The 27,128-nt window shown below is 38.8% G+C and overlaps 1 protein-coding gene and 2 long non-coding RNA genes across 5 annotated transcripts in view; all 3 read left to right on the top strand.

Annotated features, from left to right (window-relative positions):
* Positions 1-12,940, top strand: part of LOC121110204 — a 31,638-nt gene extending 18,698 nt beyond the window's left edge. The window contains exon 3 of the long non-coding RNA XR_006939003.1: positions 6,897-12,940. This is a non-coding gene — a long non-coding RNA (uncharacterized LOC121110204). The remainder of the gene's footprint in view (positions 1-6,896) is intronic.
* The window catches only part of KCNQ5 (potassium voltage-gated channel subfamily Q member 5), a 263,525-nt gene that overhangs the window by 23,820 nt on the left and 212,577 nt on the right, over positions 1-27,128 (top strand). The gene's annotated exons all lie outside the window — the stretch shown is intronic.
* The window catches only part of LOC124418357, a 42,517-nt gene continuing 42,331 nt past the window's right edge, over positions 26,943-27,128 (top strand). Inside the window, exon 1 of the long non-coding RNA XR_006939001.1 lies at positions 26,943-27,008. This is a non-coding gene — a long non-coding RNA (uncharacterized LOC124418357). The remainder of the gene's footprint in view (positions 27,009-27,128) is intronic.

Below are 27,128 nucleotides of genomic sequence, written 5' to 3'. Positions count from 1 at the left end.
GTATGAGAATGCGTATCTTGATAAAATGTGGTAAGAAAGATCATTAAAATATGCTATGAATGAATGCAATTCATATCTATATACATCCGTAAATTGGAAAAAAAAGATTTTTTGCCCATTTTAAAATGTCTTAAATACTGTAAGCATACGCCAATATAATTTATATTGTCAGTTAACACTTCATATGTTTCTATGCCTAGAAGTTTCCAATGATTATTAAAAGTTTGTGGACTTCCGAAGGAATTTATCCTGCAAACAAATACAAAAAAAAATGTGGAGCTGCTGTTATTTCTTACAACTCCCACTTTTTTATTTAGAGTAAAATTGTGGAATTTATGGCACTTAGAATGCCAGATGAAGAAGAGAATTCCTGTCTTAGCATGAGTATAATCTTACAGTTATGTCTAATTTTGACAGAATAAATCATATTTGCATGTTCAGGACTCCTGTTTACGCAGTATTCCATTCTGGTTGTGCTGTAGAGGGAGAAGTGATGTAAAGTTTGAAACAAGGCATTTTATTTTATTTGCAATGCAGGTAGGAAAGGGAAGACAAAGTGTTATTAGTGTATGAATTATGTACCTAACCTTTGTGTGTGCTGTGTGGCCTTTCTAGAAGGTTTTTTACAAGCTTGTCACTCTCACATGCAGATTATTCCCTGGAAGCATTCAAGGCCAGGCTGGATGAAGCAGCCTGAGGCTGCAGGCTGGGCTCTGAGCAACCTGGTCTAGAGGGAGGTGTCCCTGCCTATAGCAGAGGGGTTGGAACTAAATGATCTTAGTGGTCCCTTCCAACCCATTGGTAGTGCTCTGGCCTTGGACATCATTCTGTCTTGATTCCCTTGGAGCAAGACACCTTTGAAGTAGGCAAGGGTCAGGGGTGGTAGTCCATGTACTATAAAACATGAAGGAAATTGTTCAGAGAGTTATGAGAGAGTCATGTGTGTATCCATGGCCAGCCTTTTGAGGGTCTAAACCCAAATTCCAGCTGTGGGAACCTGGGGAAGAAGAGTTGTCCAGATTTTCATAAATGACAGTTAATGCCATAGGCAGAAGAAACTATTTGCTCCTGAGCATCTCAAGGTAAATCAATTGTTATAAGAATAGTGTGATTTGAATGACATTTTTGAACTAGGTTATATATGCTGAAATACTTGCAGTCCTTATATTACAGATGTCTGCAAAGTGTATGCCTGAATCAAAAAACACTGTGTAGAGAGTCTGGTTTTTAGCATGTGCATCAGTAGATTGTGGAGATTACGATTTACAGTTTGTAAATAGAATAAAATGAACACTGTTGCGTAATGCTTGATATAATTTATATATTTTTGGGTTATAGATGGGGAAAGATCCATTCAAAGAAGGTTATGTTGCCTGTTCATATATATTAACAGGAAGTAAAGTTAGGTGATGTGAGAGGAAAAAATGTGCTTTGTGACACACTGTGTTTGCAATAACCAAAATAGACTTGCATTGGATGTATGACATACTTTGTGTTTTATTTCTCTTGGCCGTGCTGGTCTTCTGGCAACCTTGATCAAAGAACTTACTTCAGAGTAGTCAAGTGTAATTCCAGGAGTTGAAATAACGGACTGTAAGTCTTTACTGAGTAATGGCTAAAACTGTTTAAAGAAAATTTGAACTGAGTTTGCAGATCTGGCTTGAAGCTCCAAGCACACTGAAAGTGGAAAACAACAAGGAAAAGAAGTTCAGTTTGATTAAAGATATATGCATATTGCACTAATAGCAGCTATTTCATCTACCAGAGCAGTGGATATTTGGGACACCAGAATTCTGCTATTGATAGACCTGCTGAACACAGGTAGAATTATTCACTGACAAGAAGCCAATGGTTCAGAGTGTTTAGAGCTCTTTTCCTGGGTTTGATTTTGCTCCTGTACATAGAGAAAGTGTTGCATTCATGATGCAGCGTGATGCCCTTCACCTTCCTATCTTGCTGGTGGGAGCTCTCCCTGGTATGTCTCCTCACCAGGTATTCTTCATTATGAAGTTAATTACTGAAAGCTGTAAAGCAGTTTCCTATGTTCATCTCTTTAACATTTGAGATCTTTCTGAGTGCTTCACCTCCAGTCTACGTTTTGTCATAACAGAAGTTTCCATGTGTTCCAGACATCCTTTGTCTTTTGAAAGGTATTACACACGTCTCGTACCACACACATTCTAGCTGTTTTCTTGCTCACAAAGCAAGCAGGGTATTTAGTTTTATGCCTCTCAACAGGCACCACATTGAATATATCCGTTTTTTTTTTTTTAATTCCTTTTCAGCACATTTGCAACCCTAGGTTTCACTGTTTGTACTTTCTCTTTGATTTCTCTCTGTTCCGATATTCACCAAGGGCATTTATTTTCCCTCTTATCGATTCCCATGTTTTTCTTTCCACCTTATTTTCATGGTGTCATTGCTTTGGTAGACAGCGCCTGGGTATTTTACTTGTGATTTAGTGCTATCTGTGGTAATAACGCCAGCTTTTATGAGCATCGCATGGCTGAGAAGAGACTTGCTGTGCATCTTTTCTGGGTGTTTTCCTGAAGAAATTGGATGAAGCTGCTTAGCAAAGGTGGGTATGGAGAAAATTACCCTGGAGTTAGAGAGAGAGCTCCACACATTTAGCATCATTTTGGTGGCAGACAGCAAGTTCTGAGCACAGTGAAAGAGCCCACAGTGAGGAGAAACTGATGTGAACCACAGCTTGGGGACATCGGAGCACAGGGCTCCTCTTTCTCAAAAGTGGGCTTAAAATCCTGTGTTGAAATGAATACCTGTTACAAGCTACAACACGCCTAACAGTGCATTTATAATCCTTGAAAGACAGCAGCATCGCTCACTTGATGGTGAGCAGGCAAAGAGCTTAGAAAGTGCTGCTGGAGAACCATGCCAGGGTCAGGCAGACTCCAATTGGTCCTTGCCAAGATGCACACAGTTGCTTTGTGAGCCCATGGTGACTGCGTATCCTCCCCCATCCCATTAGTTCTGCATTATTGGGCTAGCACTTCTCCACAGATCATTAGATGTAACGGTGTTTAGTGATAATTGGAAGCAGTTACTGTCTCAATAAATAAAGACATGAACTACTAAAAGCTGTCACTCTATGCTCTCATGTTGTCTGGGTGTGCCAGGACAGCATGTTTAGTTCTCTTCTCTGAGGCAAAGTATTTATCTCCTTTAGTTCTCATAGATCATAGAATCATAAAGTCATAGAATCATTTGAGCTGGAAGGGACCCTTAAAGGTCATCTAGTTTAACTCCCCTGCTCTGAACAGGGACACCTATAGCTAGATCAGGTTGCCCAGGGCCTGGTCCAGCCTGGCCTTGAGTATCTCCAGGGATGGGGCATCCACCACCTCTCTGGGCAACTTGATTGAGAGCCTCATCAACCTTACTGTAAACAACTTCTTCCTTATGTCCTATTGAAATCTTCCCTCTTTTAGTTTGAAGCCATTTCCCCTTGTTCAGTCACAACAGACCCCACTAAAGAGTCTGTCTCCTTTCTTATACACCCCCATTAAATACTGATCACACCATATAAATTTAAATAGTGAAAATGAGTAAAAATCATGAGAAATAAAAACAGAAAATCCCAGTTTTTTCGTGCAGGAACATTCAGCCAACTGGCATGTTTGCATTGTCTTAAGTTGTATGCATATAACCACATTGTTTTCACGTTGTGGAAAATCACCTAGTTCCATAAAAAGGCCGTACATAATGAAAAAAACAAATGACAATGACAATGCACATGCATTTGATGTCATGGGAAGAAATACCAAGCTGAATTGTATAAATGTTAATCGTGTCATTTACCCCATGCCGGAAGGTTTTTGTAAGCCATAGTGATTAGCACTATGAAAGAACACGTTCAAATTACAGTAGAGTTCATAAACTGACATTAATGAAAAATTAGTGCTGCCTGTCATGTAGATACATGCTGTGATGAATGCAGATTGTGAGGTTGAAAAACTATTTTTCTTTAGAAAATATCTTTTTGTAATGATAGACAGTGAAGCTCATATAATATTCTAAAGATAAATATAGTTTTTAATTGAAAACTTTGTTGCCATTGTTTCTCATGCCCTTAATGTCACATTGAAAAAATATTTTTCCTCATTTCAATACTCTTTTTTAGCATGATTACATCTTAAAAAGAAATAATCATAGCAAAATTATTAACACACATATTTATTCTTTTAGCAGGTGGAAGATTAGGTTAAAAACCACAACAAAAAAGCATTAATTCAGATTTTGATGAGGATTCTTGAAACAGTTGCTGTAGAATATCAAGGTGTCCCTTCCTTTTTAAAAGCAGGGATTTTCTTTTATAGTTTTATATCTTTTTTATAAGGAAAATAAAGCTAGATGCTTGTCACATTGCTTCTATTCATCTCAATTACCCCTCCATCAGTAGCTGATGCCACCAGTGGCATTTCCTGTAGAACACTGAAAACTCACGTTCAAAAACAAACATGTAGAGAGAGCTACCTGTTGAAACCCTTCTGCCCTTGGCTTAGGTCTGGGTCAGTATGAAACAAAGCAAATGACATGTAAGTAGGCATAAATCAGAGTACAGCAATGGATCTCTAGATAAGGTGTTGTGGGCGTGAGTGGTGGATGCATATTTGTAATCTGTGCTACTGTGTGGAAAGTTTTGCTTCTTCATTGATGCCATGACTTTTTAAAACACATGGGATCAGTTTTACAAGTTAGATGTTTGATATAATGACCTTATTGTTTCCTTTCCTTCCTCTTGGCTTTGAGTTGTGCCATTAAATTGCCTCCTTCTGTGGCTTAACAAGGTACATTTGAAAGATTTTGCCATTAAAGGCTGCTCTGAGAGCCATTTCATTACGAGGCAATGTTTTAATCAGTGAGAAGTACAAACGTCCCCCTGCTATCTGATAATTAAAGATTTTAAACATCAGCAGTTGATGGTTGTGTGTCTTGCTGGATTGAGATGTTTTGAAATTGACAGAACCTGTAATGAAAGCTTTGGAGGTGATCTCTGCCCAAAGGTGGCACATAATTCGTAATCTACAGACATGAATTAATTGAATTAAAAGCACATTACCTACACTTTCTGATGATACAGGTTTAAATCCAAATGCTAGTAACCAGAAATGTGCTATCTGACTTTGTATCCTGCTCTGTTGGTTTGCCTTGCTTCTTCATTTGGCAGCTTTCTTGCATGGTATTTTCTACAGCATGGAAACAAAGTCAGAAACAAATCTCTAGTCTAGGAATCCAGACAGTCTTAATTTACTTCTCTTGTTCCTCTGTATCTCTTAGGTCCATCTCCATGTTTGCAGGGAGGGCTGTGGCACTCAGGGTGGCTTTGTAGCCCTTGTCACAGGGCAGATTTCTTGAAAGCTTTCTCTACTTGTATCTGAAAACAAGGGGGAAAAAAAAAGAAAAGGTTTCACAAGGTAGCATTCAGCAAGTATTAGCTATTTTTAAATATTAATGTGTTCTGGATAGTCAGGAAAAGGTAGAAGAAAATAAATCCCTAGCTCCTAATATCAAATGGCCATGCTGAAGGTGTCTTTTATGAGACTGGCAACCTAATGAGAAGATGGAAGGTTATGAGGGCTTTCCAGTTGAGCAGGTGATAATTTCAGAACTCAATGAAAAAAAATTCTGAAGGGCAGAACCTTACAGAACTATACCTGCTAGTTTAGTATCCTACACCAAATTTTAATTCAGGTTTGTTTGTTTGTTTTTTCTGTTCTGTACAATATTCTTTTTTTCAGTTAATAGTTTGTGATAGTGTTATACCTTGGGTTGTCCTACTGCTTGCCTTATGCTTCTGCTAGAGCAGGATGCAATTTTTCTGAGTTACTAGGAAAAGAAGATATGGCATGTCATAATACCTTAGATAGAGCAATCATCCACTGTAGCTGATACAGTACTGTGCAGTTTCTTAAGGACCAGAAAAATAAAACACTTGTAACTATGGAAGTAATACTGAGGGGTAATGTCTTAGGAGAATTGGCCTGTGGTTTGCTTTCCCTAGATACTTGCATTTCACCACAAAGCTCAGAGGAGCCAGACATTATCCTTGTGATCGGTGTGAGCCCCTAGCCTCAACACAAGTTCCCAAAGCACATCCTTTTACGCTGCATGAGTTCACTTTGAACACCGTGGCAGCCTCCAAACAGAGCAGAATTTCCCCTGCACGCAGCAGTGCCCATTCAGCAGCAAGCTATCTGCTCCATGATACTTTGCCATATCCGCAGGATGAGGGGTGCCAGGACTTGGCTGTACCAGCGCTGCCTCCCTCCCTTCTTCACAGCTCCCAGTGCTGTCTTCCACCTGCTGTAGTGAAACTTCTTGTTTCCATATTTTGTGTGCTGAACTTTCACGGGACTGCTCCCCAAAGAAATGCATGGAAAACTCCCAGAACAGCTGGGGAAATGCCTCAGAATTTCTTTGTGTCTTTCAGCTTTTGTTGAAGTTGTTCTCTTATGCTTGTTGCACGTATGCACTTAGGACCTAATTAAACTCTGCATTCTTCCACTGATTTTTTTCCATTTTTGATATTTAAAAATAAACCAGAACTAAATGCTGACATTTAAGTTCTTGGTCAGCTATGCAGTTGGAGAGTAAGTGCCACGTTTGTTTGCAATGAAAGTTGAAAGAAGAGCTTTGCTGTATCGTGTCTCCCTAAATGACAGGCAGCAAGAGGTAGGAAGCCAGGAGATACGTGCAGACTTCAGGCATTTCTAGGATGACATTTCAAGAAGAAAAAAATACAAACTTGACACTGGAGACAAGGACATGCGACACTTGTCTAGCTTTGTCATCTGGGATTGATGGGTTGAAAACAACACATTACTGCCTGCAACTTGCAGAGAGGTTTAACCATCTGCACTCTCTTGTTCCTACAGACTGCACCGGGAGCCTGCAAGACGAAGTGGGAGGACCAGGGAGAATTCAGGATGATGTCTAACATCTTTGTTTGCAAACCAAACTTTGGGTATCACACGAACGAGGTTTTATTTCAGCAGCAAATCATGACCTGTTTGAAAAACAATACTTGGTACTAAGAACTGCATAAACATACTACTGAGTATTATTGTCAGAGTTAGCATTTATTTGCTGGTATAGGGGAGAAAAAAAAAACAGAAAACAACCTAGCGGAAGGTTTTCATTCAATTTCTTATTAATACTTGAGCCACATCGTGGTTTGTGCCTTGTGCAATTTGTAATAACAACTTTGTTAGAAAAGACTTTCTACTGTTAATGACTCAAACCTTGTTACCCATTACTGGTTCATATGAGAATTTCTACCCAAATTGGTGAGTAGTGCGGGGGTAAGGACTCTTCTGTGAGTTTGGCTTTGCAGTTATCTTTTGCAGACTGTAGTTTTCTTTCATTTTACTCAAGTTTTCCTGCAGTACTGTCATTTCCTTGTGATGGAGGTTCATCTTTGCCTTCATTCTTCATGAATATATGCATATTCTGGCTTCCAGGGTTGCTGCAGATTTCTCAGACTTTGTGGAAGTTATTTTTACAGAGAATATTAATATTTTGTGATTCAGTGAAGTTAAACAGTCTGAGGTTCTTTAAAGTGTGGTTATATAGAAAATGAGATAAATGCTATGAGTAAATAAGAGGTAAATCTTTGATGTCCTGCTGGCATAGAAAATCTGCAGTTGCAGTGCTACTTGGAAAACTTTGCTGGGAGATAGGTAGGAATAAGGTAAAAGCTTAGGAAGAGTGTCTCAAAACCTTAAGCTTTCTGTGTGATGTACAGGGGATAACTAGGAAAAAGCTGAAGGGGCTGGGATTTTTTTTGCTGAAGAAAGCTTCTCATGTATATGATGTGGCACACTTATGAGAAATATGCTTATGCCACTTTGTATCTTATACGTTTTCCTCTTGTGAGAAAAATGACTGTGGCGCTTTGTATTTTACGTGTTTTCGTCTAGAGTTATTTATTTTCATTCTCTCTTTAGCAGAAATACATGGGAGGAAGGGAGGCGGACAGGCATAAATGGCATAAATGTTCTCGGGACTGCCTATGCCTGTGAAGTATGGTAACGTGTGAACAGTCCTGAACGCTTCACTACTTCTGCGTTCAGAACTGATGGATTTCATATGTGAATTACTGTACATATGGCTCAGCTGTAATGCAGCTTCAACTTAAGGGCAATAAATGCTGTTTCTCTTCTCGAACCATAGTTCAAGCCAATATCATTACCCGCACTTAAGTAGGTACACGTGTATGTTTCTCATCCATGTCTCAAGGATTTCTTTCCTTAAATTTTTAGATGTGGGCTGTGCTAGCAGATTTTTTTCTAGCCACTTGTTTCCTTTCACCTGAATTCTTCTGAAAAACATTACTTAAAATACCCTAGTGTACTTGAATAAATAAAAAGAAAGGAAAAAAAAAAGAAAAATCAAGGAAAGAGAAGGAAAGACGGATGTTTTTGTTTACATTTAGCTATCAAAAATAAATGAAAACAAGTTGCAGATGTAGATGGGTCTGGCTCTGTGAATATTTACTGGCACTTGCTCAAACAAGAAGCCTTTGAAAAGCTGAAGAGGAATTTGGTAGAAAGTAGCAGTTTCATTCTGCAGGGTTAATGACTGTTAGATGCTCTAGCTGGGGCTGGAGAGGGCTTTGTGGTGCTGTGAGGTAGGCAGAGGGCTGGGGTTTGCACCATGGGGTTCCCTGCAACATCATAATTGACCTCATTTTAGCCTTTTTGTGAGCTCCAAGACACCTTAAGGGCACAGCTCATGTTCCTCAGAAGAAAGCTCAGGTGTCTCAAGGTACTTGGCCTTGCTTTGGTGGCTGGACACAAGCTGGACTTTGAGGTGCCATCACTCCTGCTGTGCAGAGGCCTCACGTCACCTGCTGACCAGCTGATGTGTGGCCTTGGACTGAATTGCTGCAAAAACCAACGAGGGTGGTTCAACCATCACCTCTAACATGAGCTCTCCCTTCCCTGCAGTCGCTGAGAGGAGCTTGCATGGCTTGGGCCTCTGCAGGCTCTGGAAACATTGGGAAAGGAGTCAGGAAGGATGGACCATCAGAGTGTCTCTTCTCACAGTCCTTTTCTTGGAGGTACTTCTGCCTTTCTGTAGGATAGAGCCCAGGAGCAGCTTGCCTGTAGGCATTTGCTTCACAGCTAATCCTCCTCTCACTAAAATTAATTACGTTTTAAAATGCCCACAGGTGATTAACCCTTCCGGACACAGCCAGAAGAAAGAGTCTAACTAAGCCATTGACATTTGTATTGCATGACGGTAATGGTGATGCAGATGGCATTTGCACATGTGTGCCTTGGCTCAGTTTCTTAATGAATTAGTTTTGCAAAGGTGTTATGAGGCTGGCTGCGTTTCTTTCCCTTTCCTGCATTTCCTCTGGCACCAGCGCCCTTTCCTTCATGTTTCTTAGGGCAAGATACTGCATTTCCTTTCAATCCTGAGTCAGTAGCAAGATCTAGGTTGATGTATTTAGCTGGGTTGTGAGCATCTGCCTTTCCTCCCCTGGGTACATGTGACGCATGACACCAGTCTACTTGAAAAAAAGTAACGTAACAAAATCATCTAAATCATTAAATGGTTCAAGCAAATAATCTTCAAACAATGAGCATACGTGGTACATATTTATCTCCCATCTCAATTAGACTGTGCCTTAATTAAGATAAATTGGCTTTTCTCTTTATTTACCAGAATAAGACTGGGTAAGGTTTTGTTCTCTCTCACAAAACCTGGATGTTTCCAGGCACGTGAGACTGTTTTCCCTCAGTCCAACTGGCTCCTCTCAAGCTGATTTCTGTTTGGCATGACAAACAAGCAAGATAATAGCAATAAGGAGCCTTCTTCAGACCTTAACTGGTGGGAGGCTGAGGGTTCAACTGTTTTGATATGAGTAGAGTAAGCTTGCCACTTCTTTTGCTGGGCAGGAGGACCTGCTGCTCTATAGTGAGGCACTGACTCGGAGGCACATCCAGATGCAGTATTAATGGCTAAAGGGAATAGGCTGGTTCATGTCATGAAAGTGCATGCAGCTTTGGGAAAGACACATCTATCAGCTTTATCTAAGGTGATTCTGTGGTTCTACTTGGTTACACAGGTGGTGTGAGGAAAGCTGTTTTCTTCCTACTGCCTTGCTTGCTGATAGCAAGAAAAGAAACATCGAAGGTGTGCTGAATTAGGGCAGTTTTCATCCTTACAACCCTGAAGAAAAGGGAAGCTTATTGCTTTGGTGTGTCTCACCTTTCATCCTTTTTCTCATTTTGCCATTTACTCTTGCCAAAAGGAGAAAATGGGACTGTAGAAGTGGGAGCAATTTGGGTCACTGTGTTTGTGTTTGCAGCATATTGGGTAGTTAATATGATTAGATTTGAATGACCTCCTTTCCAGATGCTTGTTGTCTCAAGTCTCATTTCCCTTAGCTTTCTCATCAGCCTTTCATTTTTTTTATTATTTCCTTTTTCCTTTACCTCAGAAGGGTGCTTCTTACATGAATAGTTGCACGTAACTGAAGATACACCCTGTCCGGAGAAATCAACTGGGCTAAACTGGTACCATAAAGTTACACTTGGGGAAACTTACTTTTCCAAAGACACCTGAAAGGGTTCTTGTTATTCCTGCTCATCCTGTGGGAAAGTAACTTATTTGTTCTAGGCAAATACTGACATCATTGCATAGTCTTCTGGCTAGTTTTATGCAGCAGTAGATCCTTAAAACCTTTGACTTTCATTAAGATACGCACACCATCAATTTTAGGAATGCCACAATTAAGATCTCACATTAAAACTAACCAAGAGCATTGGAACAAAGAGGACCCCAAAGAAATACAACATCTACAATCAGCTCACATCTTCAGTAACATACTGTAACTGCCAGAGCATTGGCACACTTCTAAAATTTGAGGTTAATAATGTTTGTAAAACTTTGCATTGCTTTGCATCACTTGCTTATTTGAGCACACAAACACAGTTTATGCTCCTGGGAATTTTATGAAAATCTTCTGTTTACACATATAAATTGAATTTCTTTCTCATGCAACCATGAAATATGATCTGGTCATTGCATCCTTTTTTTTTTTTTTTTTTAGCATACATTTTCAACATGTAAGTGTGCTTGAAGGATAGATCTTTTCAGAAAACATATGTATCATTTTAAAACAGCACAAATCTAGATTTCAGCGTGAAATAATTCTGTTTCTCAGTTTTTTTTTTTTTTATTACCAAGCATGCAGTCTAAAAATTGCTGGCAAATACTTAACTAATAGCATAAGGAAGTGTGTCCAGAATAAATAAAAAGCCCTTATTGAAAGACTGGAGTAAAATGAATGTGCAATTCATCTGGGGAGCCACGTTTGGAAGGTGTTGTGCTGTGGCAGGGTTGTCCAATTTATCAAGGCTGAACATTTTGCTGAATGCTGCTTGTACCCTCTCTGAAAACCCTTACAATTCCACATTTTCCGCTGCACAAAGGCCATTAAAACTACATTACTTGGAATAACAGTCGCCCCTAAATTATGAGCGTATTACCAAGTGTATTACCATCGAAATGTGCACTAAGAAAGACTTTTAATTTTGTAAACAAATTAATACTTCTTAAAACAAAACTGAAAATTAAGCCTAAGATACATGATGTACTAGGATGTCTCCAAGTAACCATGACGACAGTTTGGGCTTTGTGCTCGTTTGCTATATCTGATATCAGAGTGTGTACATTTTTTTTTCTAACTGGAGAGTCCGAAGGGGGGTTTACATAGCTACTAGGGAAAGTAGCCATTCTCATGGTAACTTAGAGGTGAGAATAGAATTGTGCTACTGCAGGTATCTTCCTATGCTTGCCAAACAACCTACTTACTTTTTCTTTTCCTCTCAGTGTCAGAGCTATTTCTTGCGCACAGTTTTATGTGCCACCAACAAACAACAAAATGTGTGTTTTCTGTCTAAGTAGATGTTAAATCTCCAGAGGCCTGGTTAGCAAGAGTGTCAGTGCATTCTTTAGATGAAAAAGCTGATGTGGTGACTGTAGGAACCAAGGAAAACTTCCCAGTTAGTTGTGAAGACTCAGCAGTGATGCGATACAGGATCTACAGCAGACTCATGCATTCTGTGTAGCTGTGTGAGGTCATAAAGTATAGGAATAAGTAAATTCAATCCCATAAAACTGTTGTTTTGTGGCCCTACAGCATGAGAAGCCCTTTGCCGTTTTGGCATACTCTGCCTAATAAATCTCCAGCTCTGCCTGGCAAATTGTCAAGAGTAATGATGTCCTACAAGTTGAGAAATTCAACAGATTATTCCTTTACTATGATGTGAAGTTTTTCCATTACTAATGAATTAAGTATTGAAATCAAAACAACTCTGAGGACGCTGTTCAAGCAGGATTATGTATTCCTTTGCAGACAAGCAGCAATAATACTTTTTTTTTTTTTCACAAATAGTACTTTTGCATTCTTTATTCTGGGTCCTTTTTGTAGTGAACATAGAATCACAGAATCATACAATGGCCTGGGTTGAACAGGACCACAGTGATCATTAGGTTTCAACCCCCCTGCTGTGTGCAGGGTCGCCAACCACCAGACCAGGCTGCCCAGAGCCACATCCAGCCTGGCTTTGAATGCCTCCAGCAATGGGGCATCCACAACCTCCTTGGGCAGCCTGTTCCAGTGCGTCACCACCCTCTGAGTGAAAAACTTCCTCCTAATATCTACCTCTCTAATATCTAAGCCTCCCCTGTCTCAGTTTAAAACCATTCCCCCTTGTCCTATCACTGTCAATCCAAGAATCCTGTTTTGTGGCCTGACTGATTAAGACATATAGTTTAAACAAAGTGTACCAACCCACAACAAAGTAAAATATGCATACTTTCTTTAATACTTGTAACAAGAGAAGCACTTTGCTTCTGGAAGGTATCCTAAAAATGGAAATAAATACATGGATCAAATTCTTGAGAGAGGTCTAATTATGTCCAAATAAATTGGTTATAATAATTATTAATGTTATATTTATGTCATGCCAACTCTAATTAGGCCCTGCTGTGCTATATGATATATACCTCTAGTAATGGAAAATGCAGTAATATTTAGTTGCTTCTCATTTCCTAGCAGTGCAGACAGCACTGTGTGTGTTTGCAGTCAGTCTTACTGTACTTGAGGTCCATGGTAAATAGAGCATGGGCAGCATCCCCTTAGGTATGAGATAAGCCCGAATGAGAAAGTCACATTTTTGAGATGTTTACGAACACTTTTATTCTGGAGCTTAGTTCAGAGGCCTGGGGACTTTTTGCCCTATCTGTAGGTGTTGAGGAGAGTGCTTAGAGGAGACAGCTCCACCATGTGCTGTGTCGATTCAGAGTGGCCTTCCGTCTCCAGCAGCAAATGGAAAATGAGTAATAGCCCCCCCAAATCCCTCCTTCTCAGCACAGTATGTTGTGGGAGAGTTTGTCCTGTATCCATATGGTGTTCCTTGTTAAGTCTTATAAGGCAGAGTATCTAAATAGAATTGTTACAATTGTAGTAGAGCAGACATACAAACAAACTTGTCCAGCCTAATTGAGAAAGCGATATGGTTTCCCCCAGCTGGACTTTTATCCCTGATAGGTACTGTATGTCCTCCTGGGCTGTGTACTTGAGAAGAGTGATATTTACTGTCATATCTGTCAGCAGTGTTGCAGTGCTTTGATAAAGGCTATTCTGCTCACAATCAAATGACTTAAGAAGTTATTTTTGGCTTTGTTTATGGAAAAAAAAAATTGTGAGATTGTAGTTGGAGTCTGTGGAGCAAAAAGGACCAAGAGTTTCTTGGAATTGTAACTTAGAAATAAGCAGAAAGAGTACCTCTGAGGTCTTAAAACCAGCATGTGGAACTCATGCCGTGGTTTGAAGGCACAAGCAGCTGTATGCAAATCCTCACTGTGCTTCTGCATAGTTAAAAATTAACCCCTTTTACATGCTGATGAAGCATCCTGTTGAAAATGAAGTTCCTCAGTGGTCACTGCTGTTTTGTAGTCTGATAGAATTACTCCCTTACTCATTTCCAGCTAGACTGACATAACACATCAAATCAGAAGCGAAGACTTTCCGTTCTGTACAGAAAATTTCCTGGAATATTATAAGCAAACTTCAGAGAAAAGTGGCTTGCTTCTTAATGCAGAATAGAGCTCAATTTATAGTCTAGTTAGTAAATTTTTCTCCTATGCATAATGCAGTTCCCATATGGATACACTGAGTATCACTGTTGATTCTCATGAATTATTTTTTTGTATCACCCCAGCTTCACATGGGATCATTCCTTTTTCTTTTGTGGTTGATGCGGAATGTGTATTTTTACCTGACTGGAATACAAGACCATCAAAAATCAGGAGGGTCTTCTTCCAAGGAGCAACTCTGCTGTTGGTTCCAGATGAAGATGCTGAACTGCAAAGTGGTACAGAATCAGAATCACCTAGGTGTGCCAGGGTTGAGTTGAGCTCAACCCCTTCAGTTGAGTTGCATTAAGCTGCTGTCCTGCTTACAGATTAGCGATTGTGACCTCATTTGCCTACTTTTGGTTTAGGGCTGTTTTAAAAATAAGATTGTCTCCAGTGTCAGAAATAACAGAGAAACTATCTGATGATTTCTTTCTTGTTGAATTTTCCTTGGATTCAGTACTGATTGGGACCATGCTGAGAAGTGAGGAAGCTGTAGTATTTGCACCATGTCCACGTTTCTTTGGGAGACTGAATGTGGTATATAACTATCTACATTGATTTGTCCACTTCATGCAAGATAAGTTTTTCATCTAAATTTTTCCCAATAAAAATTGTGACACATTACTTCATATTTACTAGGATCTACTGTTTATATTTTATTTCCAAAATGTTTAAATGCTAGGAGTTTTAGAGCCTGCATGCTTAACATAACTGCCAAAACGGCAATTTCTGGCTTAACATTTCTGTAGACCCCAGTCTGTTCTGTGGATAAAGAAATAGTGTTTTCAGTTTTCTACCTAAAGAGATTAACTGAAAATTCAAAGCAGTTGTGTTCTCTTCAGTTTTACGCATTAGAAATAAGTCTCTTTTAATCGTAAATTTCTTCAAAATGTGATCACCAGGAATGCCAGTTCATTTAGCTGAAAATGCAACTTCCTTTTGATTTGCAGATATTTTTCCTAAGGTGTGTTTCAATAATTCTAGGGAGAGAAGAGGCTGCATTTGTGAGTATGAATCCAGAAGTCCAATATACATCCTTTGTTACTTTAGTTACTTTCTGAACTGTATTTTCTGCACTTCATGATTCTCCAGTCTCCATCTGAATGCAATTTGACACAAATAACTAAAAAATTACCTTTTGACTGTTTCAGAAGTTGAAAGGAAAAACTACAACATATGAATAAATTTCCTGATGCATAGCTGTGTTAGTAGGTTGTCATTTATATACAGTTTGTGTGTGAAAATGAATGTAATTTGCATAGCATCCTACTAAGCAACAAGTAGTGCCAAAAAGTTCTATTTAATTGAAAACTAACAGGTTTTAATAGCTAATAATCGAGAAAATAGATATTTCTACAGGAAACAAAGCTAAAGAATAAATACTTGACAAAATACATCAATAAACATGTCCGTCGCTCTGAAAGTAATGCCTCCTGTTTTTCTATTGGAAATACAGCAGATACAAGGAGCATAGTAACATGTAATGGAGCAAATCCTCAGCTACAAAGTGCTTTTTTTTTAACAGAGTCAACACCATTAGCTATGCATTTTTGCCAGCCATGAACAAGAGCCTGCATGCTGTGCTTGTAAGAATCTACAAGGCTGTAAGGAGTGTGGCTTGACGTTGACATCTCTGTCACCACTGCTGAAATGCACCACTCACTGCTTCATGGGGCTCACATCCACTCTTTAGTCTCCATAAGTGTTCAGCATGTATTGATGAGTGTCAGTGGGTGCCACTTCTACACATGTAGGAATTAAATTCCCCATCATTCCTTCAAACAAACTTCTGTGTCAGGCACGATTTTGTGAGAGTGCCCCTCGGCTGCCATCTGTCGTACAGCAACAAAATGAAATGGAATATTGGTGGGAAGGTTCAACCTCTACTGCAGTACAACCACCATCCGCCTCTGATGCCATGGGCCAGCATAATAAAATAGGAGGCACTAATTTTGGAACAGCACTTGCAGAAGGTTAGTGAGTAGCACAGAGTTGCTTCTAATTAGGGAAAAAAAAAAAAAAAAAAAACAAACCCTTAAAGCAACAGTATTCCAGAAGCATTTTCTTTTTAGTTGATGATGGAAAATGATAACATTAAGTGAAAACCCACTGGTTACTCTTTCATTTTCCTTTCTCTACTTTTCATGAAAAAGGCTTGTGGAATCAAACTAAGTTCTTATTCAACCTAAATTGCACTGGGGGGTTCTTTTCAGAGCAAAAATATAGAAGCCAAGGTCATCCTTGAACCCTGTTGTACTAACCCTTTCGGTTTCTGATGAGGAAGGGCTCAGGCTTTCTGAATTGCAAAGTTAAACTCTCTGTTGTTCTCACTTCTACATCTCTACTTTTTGAGCCATGAGAAATAGTAAATATTTTCACTTCATGACTGTATAGTCATTTTCATACTAGTTGTGAAAATCATTGTTTTTTGAGTTATTCTTCTTTTTACCCCCGCTCTAAAAAGTGTATTATCATACAAACTCCATTCTATCATCTTTCCTTCCTCTTTTTCTACACAAAAAGAAATGGGCTTCTGTGATTCTGTGAAACATGAATTCATGTATCAGGAATTGTAAGGGTGAGTGTTGATCAGGTTCCACTAAGGAAAAGTACACGGAGCTACAGGGGCAAGTATTTATTGCTGATCACAAGTGGATAGAAATGTAGCTTGCTAATTTTATACTAATGCACTTGAAAGGGAAGAGATCCAAGTACTGAAAATAAAAGCATCACATGTCCTCCATTATTTGCTTATGGAAGCAAGGCTGTGCAGTAGGGTGGTATTGCAAACATGAGCTGATCCTCTTTCCATTGGAATCTGCATCGGTTGATTAACTTCAGTAGAAGCAGGCTATGCCCAAATGGTAAATACGCATGTGAATTTTTCCAGCAATTGTGAAACAAATGAGTGCATATCTTGATTCTGCCTTTATAAATGCAAAGTAAAATAAAAAGTAGCATCTGATGTTTCTGGTAAGCAATGTTGACCCACACATGCTTGGTCAGTAATTGCCCTGCTGATTATTGACTAAAACTAAGTCCTTAAGGGAATACAATTTTTGAAACTATATGATGACTGGTCCAGAAGTAATGCCTCCTATTTTATTATATTGGCCTATAGTATCAGAGGTGGGTGTTGATGCTATGGCAGTAGAAGTTGAACCTTCCCACCAGCATTTTGTTGACAGATATGTGACAGATAGCATAAGAAGGGTAGTCTGACAAAACGGTGTCTGACATTTTGCTGCGTATGAAGCAAAGGTGTGCCATTGAATTCCTCCATGTGGATAAATGGTATCCATTGGCATTCATCAATGCTCACTGAACAGCAAGTTTAACTTAGATTATTAAATTTAGTTAACTGTATCTAAAATACTTGAAAGCAAGAGTGAAGAGAAATGGTGTTATGGAGTGGAACTTGTTTTGAAATTCTCACATCCCATATATAAAGAGTCAGGAGCATATTTATGTGATCCTCTTAAGACATTGGGCTTTCAGCTTAAATTTCAAGGGTGTTTTAGAATAGGTAGGCAGCAGTCTCTATTTCCTAAGGTCAGAGCACGCATAATCTTGCTTTGAGGTGGGAATTCTCTCACTTGGTATTAGATGCCATGTTGGGCTGTGGGTTTGTGGGTGTAAGCAAAGCATCCTATGCTCCTGTAATAGCCAGAGGAAAGAAATGGATGTTTGTGTACTATTCGCCTGGTCTAGTTGGGACCTCTTCTGTGTAGCTAGATGAACTGCCTTCTAAAAGTACCAACTTTTTTACAGTGATTGTAAGGGTCAGATGGTGTAGTAGACAACGTCTCCATTTGATCAGATAAATCTTGTAGTGCATGCTGCTTTCATGTTGAATTAGTTCTGCCACTTCCATGCTATCAGCTCTTTCTACCTTGACAACTTTTTCAATAAAGCTATTTGCATAACAGATGATGAAACTTAATTGTACCAAAACTGCTGTAATCAAAGGAGGATATTTTTGCCTGATCCTGGGAGATTTTGCTTCAGATAATCAAAACCAATCAAAGATCTAATTCCCAGCCCTAGCAGAATATAGTCAGAATGTGTTCTACTTTTGTGTCTTTATGGAAATGTGCATATTTTGTGTGCAGAAAGGAGCAGTGTTCAGCAACTTGGACTGAGCCTCAGAACTGTCGTAACAATTGTCATACTATTGTTGTTTGCCATATGACACATTTTTAATTCTAATTTTCAAATGGTTTCCTCATCAGATTACTTGGTCTGAACTCTTAGAGCAAAGGGCACTTGGGTCTCAGCTGAAAAAACAGCAAGATAAACTGTGTGTGTATACCCACATGTCTCAAAGACAATAGGTTTAAAACCTGTTTCATTTTTTTCCGCCTTTTTTAAATTAGAATGTGTGGTTTCTTCCCATTTATGTTAAGTTAGTATGCATCTCTTACATCTTTGAGGCTTCTTCAGCGTGGATATGCTCCTTGAAATGTGACACTTGCATTTTTAGGGGTTTTCCCTTAGTTGTGTGATGTAATGATTAAAGAAAATAAAAATAATAATCTCATCTCTCTTTGACATTTGAATTCTACAAATGTGAATAGGTCCTTTGTGGAGTGTTTTCCAGTCTTACGAGCTGCCTCCACGCAGTTGACCCCTAAGACCTATTTTGAGTTACCAGACAAAAATAAGGTTTCCCTTCAAGTGTTGGTTGCCAGGGGTAACTGGCACTGATGCCAAAAGATGAATACTCTACCTACTTAGGATAATGCCTACTTTGTGAGCTAAATAAAGAGCTAAATTGCAGAGAAGGAAGTTGGATAAATGTGAAATATCAAGGGAGAAAAAAACAAGATTACTAGAGGCACAGATTTCAGAAAGGATTATTGCCTTTTGCACCAGTAATGGCCTGGTGTACAGTGCATGTACACTGCTCTGCAGCCAGGTGCTGGCTTCCTCAGCCCTGCTGCTCCATGAAACAGCATCCATACTTCTGTCACTGCCCAGACAACAGTTAAGAAGGAAGAGGCAGGGAAGGGGAATATTTTGCATGAATTACTTGGAATTTTACAGAGGAATGACAGTTCCTGTGTATGCAAGAAGTGTAGTATTTTGAGCTTTGGACATTGAGAGACTCGTCTGCTGCTGGGAGAGTTACTGCTGAAATTCAGAATTTCTCAGCAAAATTAATGTACCATTGATGTTAAGAATGGATAAAAATTTCTTTGTATCTAAAATTGTGTGATAGAAGAAATAAATTACTTTGCTGTGGGACTCAAACAAGGAAGCAATCCTAGTTCCTTTCCCTCAAAAAATGTGCTGGTCACTTTGTGAGGCATGGCAAAAGGAAGTGACAATGCCAAACAATATCATCAGGTCTTTATGTATACTGATGTTTTTCTGTCTGTGCAAAAGATGAATACACGTGACCCACATCATTTAGTATCAAAAGATGTAAGCTCTTGGTTTCTTACTGTTAGCTAATACACTGAGTAATTTCTCAGTATCAAGAATAACACCACATCCAGTTACACAGAGTGATGTGATTTTCAGAAACTGTTTCATGTGATTGTGCTCTGCAAAACAGCAAAAATTGATGTATGAAGCTCAGTAAGTGATTCAGTGGGCTGAGCAGTCAAGGATTCTCCTTATAAGTCAGTGTCTTACTGTAGTTGTTAGGATTTTCAGGCAGATCCAGTAGCTTATTTATCAGATACATTCTGAAGATGCAAACCAGTTCCCCTCCTAACCAATGTATTGCTAATTTTACCAAAGCAAATAGAGTTGTTTGACTAATCAGAGACCGTGGACGCCTAAGATGGTTCAGACTCCATTTATGCTCACATTTATGCTTACATTTACATTGCAGATCTCTTTGTTGCTCTCTGCAAGTTGTACTTGAGGCTGCCAGCATCCATCAGTGGTTCTGCAAGGAGAAAGATTTCTGCAGATTGGCAGCCAGATAGCAAACAACAAGCTGCTGCTTTCCTTTTCCATGAGCTTTTAATGTTACAAGCCCTTCCCAGTCTCAAGGCAGTAAAGGAATGTTGCACCATATTCCGTAGAAATATGACCTAAACATAATTCCTCCAGTTACTTCAGTGAAATGCTATGGGCTGAATGTCCCCACCTAAAAGTAAAAAAAGGAGCAGGAAGGACTCTTTTCTTTTCAAATGTACTTTCAGTGTTTGTTTGTTTTTACATAGGTCTGTAACATTCTACCTTGTTTTGAGCGCTTATTTGTGTTGCGGAATAAGAGTCCAACCTTGTGTTCCTGACTTCATGTAATGTGAAAATCTACTAAAGATTTGTTCCATTGACCTTCACCCCGGGTAAGTTCTACTTCAGCAACGGGATAATTGTGTGAAATGGAAGAGTTGGAGTAACCAGCAGTGGTTTTCATGGACAGCAGAATGGCCAAATGAACATATCGTTTTTCCCCGTGAACTTCACTCACGTTTTATGTCATGTTCACCATAACAGAACTAAAATTCTCCATCTGTGAAACCATCTGGTAGATTAGAAATGCCTACCTTAAAAAAAAAAAAGAAACACATCATTCTGTGCCACACAGAATAGTAGAAGAGAGTCCTGGCTTGTTTCCTGTGTAAAACATCCTCAGAAACAAAGCCCCCAAGGTGGATGTTACTGCCAGAAGAGGCCAAGCAAAGCCTGTGATTGCATGTTTTTCATTTCCAACTACTACCCGATTTTGCACAGCAAGCTTTCCATGGAAATTCCAGGAACTGACAGATGAATGCATCTACTTACACATAAAAATACACTAACAAATATAAGTAAGAGTTCATAATTCACACGGGACTTTACCCCTCATTCATCTGAGTAATGATACAATTTAGGATGATGAAACAAAATTTAGAAGATGGGAGTGGTAATTGTAGTCTGTTCTATGGATTTTGCATGGATGGAGGTGAAACTGTAGCAGTTGTCCAGAATCCCTTACCTGTTTTGCAGTGCATTCCTTTCTACAGTCACTGCCGTTTCAACTTTTCCGAAACTTGCATATTTTGCACATTTGAAAGCTGATTTCATTTTTATCTTAATGAAAATACATCTGCAAATGAAGAATGCTTTCAATATAGAAGAATCTTCTCCAGTTTCATATGGCAAGATGTTCAATGTGTTCAGATCTATTCCCGATGTTTTAATTTTGATCTCATCTTCGTAAAATAATGATCTAAGAAAAAAATTTGCAACTGTTAAGTTATATCAAATGTCTCTGGATCTCATGGAGGGACCTTTTTTGATTTCTTACAGTTGTCAGCAGGTTTATAATGATTTGAAATATAAGATAATTACTGGAATATGCTGTCAATATCTAGTGAAGATGAATGCCAAATGGCCTGTTTTGTTCTTTATATCAATGCAGTGTGATTAGGTAGATTTTTATTCTGTATATATATTTAAAAAAAATCATGGTTGTCATTTTAATTTTGCATTTTTTCCCTTCTTTATTTCCTATCAATGAGCACCATTTTTCATCTTAAGCTTCACCTAACAGCTTTTCAGAAAGGAAAAACTCCTAAAATAAAATTAAAAAAAACAACAAAAAACCCAAAATCTACATGTAGGAGATCTGCATTCTGGGAGTGTTTGTATATGCTTTTTTTCATTTGCTTTTTCTATGAAGTTTCTAAGATGTAACTATTATTATTTAGCTCTCTCAGGTACAATTTGCAGTGTGTGGATGCTGCAATCCATACACTGCATACGTACACAAATATCCAAAAGCATATTGCTGACACCTTGCACAAGAATGTTGCAAAATCCAGCTATTTTTAAGGTTAGAAACAGATTTCTTACATCAAGTGTGAATTTCTTCATTGCATTTGCTCATGTGCCAGCCATGTTCCTTAATGTCTTGTCTCTCCTCTGCCGCTGTCTACAGTGCATCCGTAAATACAGACCATGCTGCCTTTGATTTGGTTTTGCTATGCCAATGCAGCCGTTCTCTCAGCCTCCTCATGTACAAGGTCCAAGTTTTTCTTTAAAAGATTGACTAGAGTTGTCCATTGTGTTCCAGGTAAGCTCTCACCTGTGTTTCTTACAACACACCTCCTAGTTTCTTTGGAGGATACTGTTCAGGCTGTTAGTTCTCCATCTGTAAGGACATACACAGGGACAAGCTGGTCAGACCAAAGATAAGTTACTGTTGGTTGTCAGTCTGCAAAGCTGATGTCCTGCTACATTGCAGTAACCTATGTGCACCTCAGCAGGGACCTACATTTGCAAGTTCTGTAATCAGACTTTGAAATTCTTTTGCACCGAAATTGCTTCAACCATTAATTTCTTCAGTTTGATGCTGTTAACAGGTTTGTTTGTTGTCAGCACTTTCATCTCTGAAAGTGCTAGTAATCATTTATTTCAATCTTTGCAATCTTTCAATCTTTGCAGTCTTTCAGTCTTGGCTCTTACAGATTAGTGGTTAAGAGTTTGAGAAGTTAATAACACAAGATTAGATTTATTGATTATAAAAGTATACTTCTGATCACGCTTGAATGTTGATCTCACAGATTTACTCTAGTCAGTATTAGTGGCAAATTGTATAGAATAATGCTGATTTATATGTAAGTCCTGAAGCAGTTCATGCATGTCAGTGAAGTTCAGTGCAGCTTTACAATGATGTTAGTGTCAACAGCCTGTGTTAAGAAACCAGTGTGCTGGTAGAAGAGGAGAGGAAAAGTGCTTGTTTCAAGACTTCCACTACTATCCCAGTCTATGAAATCAGATTATTTATATTCTGATCTGTTTTATGCAATGAGTAAGATTGGTTTCCTCTCACCAATCAGAAACTAGGTATTTGGACTTAAAATGCCAAGCGTAGACTCAGCAACTAGATGTTGTCTGTGATTGTATGGAGAGGAAGAAAGGCACCTTGAGAAGCAGATGAATCGTAAATGTCATCTTTCATATTCATTTTAGGACAAGGTAAAGCATTTCAGTTAAGTAGGGGACAAATGAATTTGACTGTTCTTTTTGCTAGTACAAGTGTGCGTGTGTAATAGGAGATGGCAGCAGAATTGCTTGATCCAAGGCTAATGTGAAAGCAAGAGTTGTTTTTAAGGACTGGTAAGGTGGTCATGAACTATAAAAAACTGCTGTGAACTTTATAAAACACAATTTCACATGTGATAATAGAAGCTTCCTTTATGTAATTGCTGAGATTTTGATGCTAGAGTATAACAACTTAATTCCTATTAGCTGTCCTATGAGATAATAAAATAATCAGCAAGTCACACTTATTTATACAGACATCTTGGAATTTTGAAAATAACATCGTCAGCTTTTCCTTCTCTTGTAATTTATATATTCTTGCTATTGGTTGTTATTTGAAGACTTTTTATGTATTATAGGGATGAACTTTTTGAATCTACATGTTTAAGAGATTCGAGCCAAGTAATGTATGTGGGCTGTACAAGGAAGAAAAAGGCAGTTTCACAGCAGCATGTATTCAGAATTCAGCTAAGTGGCAGATTGCATAAAAACACATTGTCATATACATTTTTTTCCATTTTGATAAAGTAGCTTTTAAAAATTCTTTAATATTGTAAGTTCAGCAATTGAATATCTTCTTATCAAGAGTCATATTTTGCTGTCCACAGGCCAGAGGGAGGAAAGGCTTCTAGAAATGAGTCGAGGGTTGTTAGTGGTTTTACTAGTGAGTTTTTAGTGTTTGTGAGTAAACTAGTCTGTAGTAAACTAGTTTTTAGTGAGTTTGTCTGTGTTTCTGGGAGTTATGCCACACTAGAAGAAGTTCAATTAGATTGTTTGATAAATAAATTACATCCTCATGCAGAAAGTCGTGTCATTAGTATATGTAAATATTTTTGAAAATTGCTGTGCAAAAAAATTAATGCAGTAAAAGCCTCTATGAAATTATACCTTATTGCTTTCTGTTTCCTCATCATTATTTTGAGTTAATAGAATTTCATATTTCCTTTTTAGAAAATTGCATTTTGCAAAAAAATAAATAATAATAATTAAATGAAAAAAAAACCCAACCACAGAAATGCTAAATATAGCACTAAGAAGCCTTATTTATATGAAAAATTGTTAGTACCCCCATCATTATCCTATTATGGTAATTCTATGCATCTGCCAGTTGCTTTGTTCAAGAATCAGTGACCTTTCTCAGTTCATCTGATACATATAGCAGTGGAAAGATGAAATATAAAGAGTTGTCTGTGTGTCTTTGAAATGTAATGGGGAGAAATTTCTGTTTTCCTCTCTTCGTGATTTGGTTTTAATGTAACATGATGGCAAGAGCATTTTAGTTAGGTGCTTAGAAAGAGTATTGGTCTTTATTTGTTTATTTATAATTATTTGTCTGTTTCTACAAAGCAATTGAGAACACAGGTTTGTTATGCTTCCTCTGTGGCAGCAATGATTCAGCATGCCAAAAGTGGAACCATGAGAGCATTTCCTTGATTCTGTGTTCTTTGGCAGGAGTGTAAGGAGTAATAAAAAATAATCTCTTGAGAAAAACAGGTGCTATCTTTTCACCAAGGTTTTGCTTGATTGTAATGAGAAGATTACTTGGAGCTTTTCATTGTCATATCAAGTTGCCAGCTGTTGAAATACGAGGCTGTTACTACATATTACAGCTAGGAAGCGGAGCATCTATATGTGTAGCCTCGTGTCTAACGCTGCAGCTTGTCATTTTCTGTCCTTCCCACCACCTATTAGTAGCTAATTGATACGGTAATGTTTCCTTCATTTTTTAAATGTATAAATTAAAACTTATGAAAATATTGATAAAGAAATGCATATTCTTTTCTTTAGAATGAGAAAGCTTGTCAGTCTCATTTATATAAATGTTTGTATACATATAGATTTATTTATGGAGCACTGCATAATATATATACATGTATAAGCAGTATTTCTTTTCTCTAGGTACTCTATTTCTGACACATCAGCTGAAAGTAATTCTCAGCTTGTCCACTGTGACCCCAAAATACAGACGCTAATTAGTCTGCACAGCACCGTGGGGAAAAAAGAGTACTTCTAATGTGTCAAAAGAACTGTAATAACCATTCTTCCCTTTATGTGCTATTCCTTCCCTTGTATTCCTTTTTCTGTAGACCTCTTGAGTTGTTGAGGCGGTGAAGAAGCCAGGTCTTGTATTACTGCATTCATGCACCGTTGTGCTTGTGATTGGAAGACTCAGGCATTCGGGCCAGCAATTTAAATACATGCCTCAGTTTAATCACCCAATTCATTTTAATAGTTTTACTTTAATTGTGAGCATTGGCAATTCCCTTTCGGAATTTGTGGTTGTCTCCCAACATTGTTTCCTAGATGTTCAAGTCCTGCAGAAGGTACCAGTTTGAATAAATTAAAAGCAATTATGGTCGCTAGCTTTATCTAGTGCCACAGTGGCCTGTGGTAGGAAGAAAACAGTAGCACCTTTCTTGCTCATTTTTGTTTATTAATAGTCCCAAAATAGAATCCATAGTGCAGTTGTGATTGAAAGAGCATTTGCAGGATCAGTTACCAAACCTAATGCGTTTAGGAGTGGGAAGAGCTCTGGATTATTATTTTTTTTCTTATGCAGCAGAGTTCATTCTTTCTCTAGTTAAAATATGTTTAGAGTACTCCACACAGCATCCCAACTCATGTACTTTTCAACAGAGCTATTATTCTAGAATTATTTCTCAAGTATTGTCTTTCACGTGCTTAGAGGTGGCCAGCAGGGAATGGGATGTGATTGTCCCTCTCTACTCTGCCCTTGTGAGGCCCCATCTGGAGTACTGTGTCCAGGTATGGAGCCCCAACACAAGAAAGACAGAGAGCTGTTGGAGAGGGTCCAGAGGAGGGCCACAAAAATGATCAGGGGGCTGGAGCACCTCCCCTATGAAGATAGGCTGAGGGAGCTGGGCTTGTTCAGCCTGGAGAAGAGGAGGCTGCGGAGTGACCTCATTGCAGCCTTCCAGTACCTAAAGGGAGCCTGCAAAGAGGAGGGGAGTCAACTCTTTACAAGGGTAGATAACAGCAGGACAAGGGGAAATGGTTTTAAGTTGATAGAGAGAAGATTTACGTTGGATGTCAAGGGAAAGTTCTTTACTATGGGGGTGGTGAGGTGCCAGAACAGGCTGTCGAGGGAGGCTGTGGATGCCCCGTCCCCCTGGAGGTGTTCAAGGCCAGGTTGGATGGGGCCCTGGGTAGCCTGGTCTAGTATTAAATGTGGAGGTTGGTGGCCCTGCCTGCAGCAGGGGAGTTGGAGCTTCATAATCCTTGAGGTCCCTTCCAACCCAGGCCATTTTATGATTCTATTATTCTACTGGCTGAGTAAAGCCATGCCAATGAAAAACCCTTTATTCCTGAAAGTAAATGTGTCAATGGACACAAACTGAAGCACACAGAATTCCACTTAAACCTAACCATTTTCCTGTGAAGCTCATCAGACACTGGCACAGGTTGCCCAGAGAGGTTGTGGAGTTTCCATGCTTAGAGATAATCAAAATCTAATGAAGTTGAAAGTACATTCAGGATAATTGAGGTCTATGATGGAGTTAACCATGCAACTCACTAAGGGTAGGTTAGATTAAAAATAGTATGTACAGATAGCATTTTTTGTCAACAGAGAAGGAAACAGTTAAGTGTATGGGAACTGTTGAGTCATGGCTTGAACCTCTGATTGATCACCTGAGGCGAGCACTGAGTCAGCCGTGGGAGCACAGGTGAAGGCAATTCACCTGTGTGACCGGAAGGGGTGGAACCTGGCCCCACCTCTCCTGGACTCCATTTAAGGGCTGACTGCCACTGAGGAAGGGTTTCTTTTGGGAGGTCCCTCCTTTGTGGAATCTTTAATCATGAGCCTGAATCTTCAAATGCAGGTGATTATTCCTTCTCTGCTTGTATCTTTCTATTTCTCCACGATATTCTTTCCAACTGTAACAGTAAGAAATGATAAAGCAGGTTTAGAACCAATTGCAAAACCCGGTGTCTTTGAATAC

Source organism: Gallus gallus, chromosome 3 (assembly GCF_016699485.2).
Source record: "Gallus gallus isolate bGalGal1 chromosome 3, bGalGal1.mat.broiler.GRCg7b, whole genome shotgun sequence".
Classification (NCBI taxonomy): domain Eukaryota; kingdom Metazoa; phylum Chordata; class Aves; order Galliformes; family Phasianidae; genus Gallus; species Gallus gallus.
The sequence above is the reverse complement of the archived record's forward strand: the minus strand, read 5'-3'. Positions and strand labels throughout refer to the sequence as shown.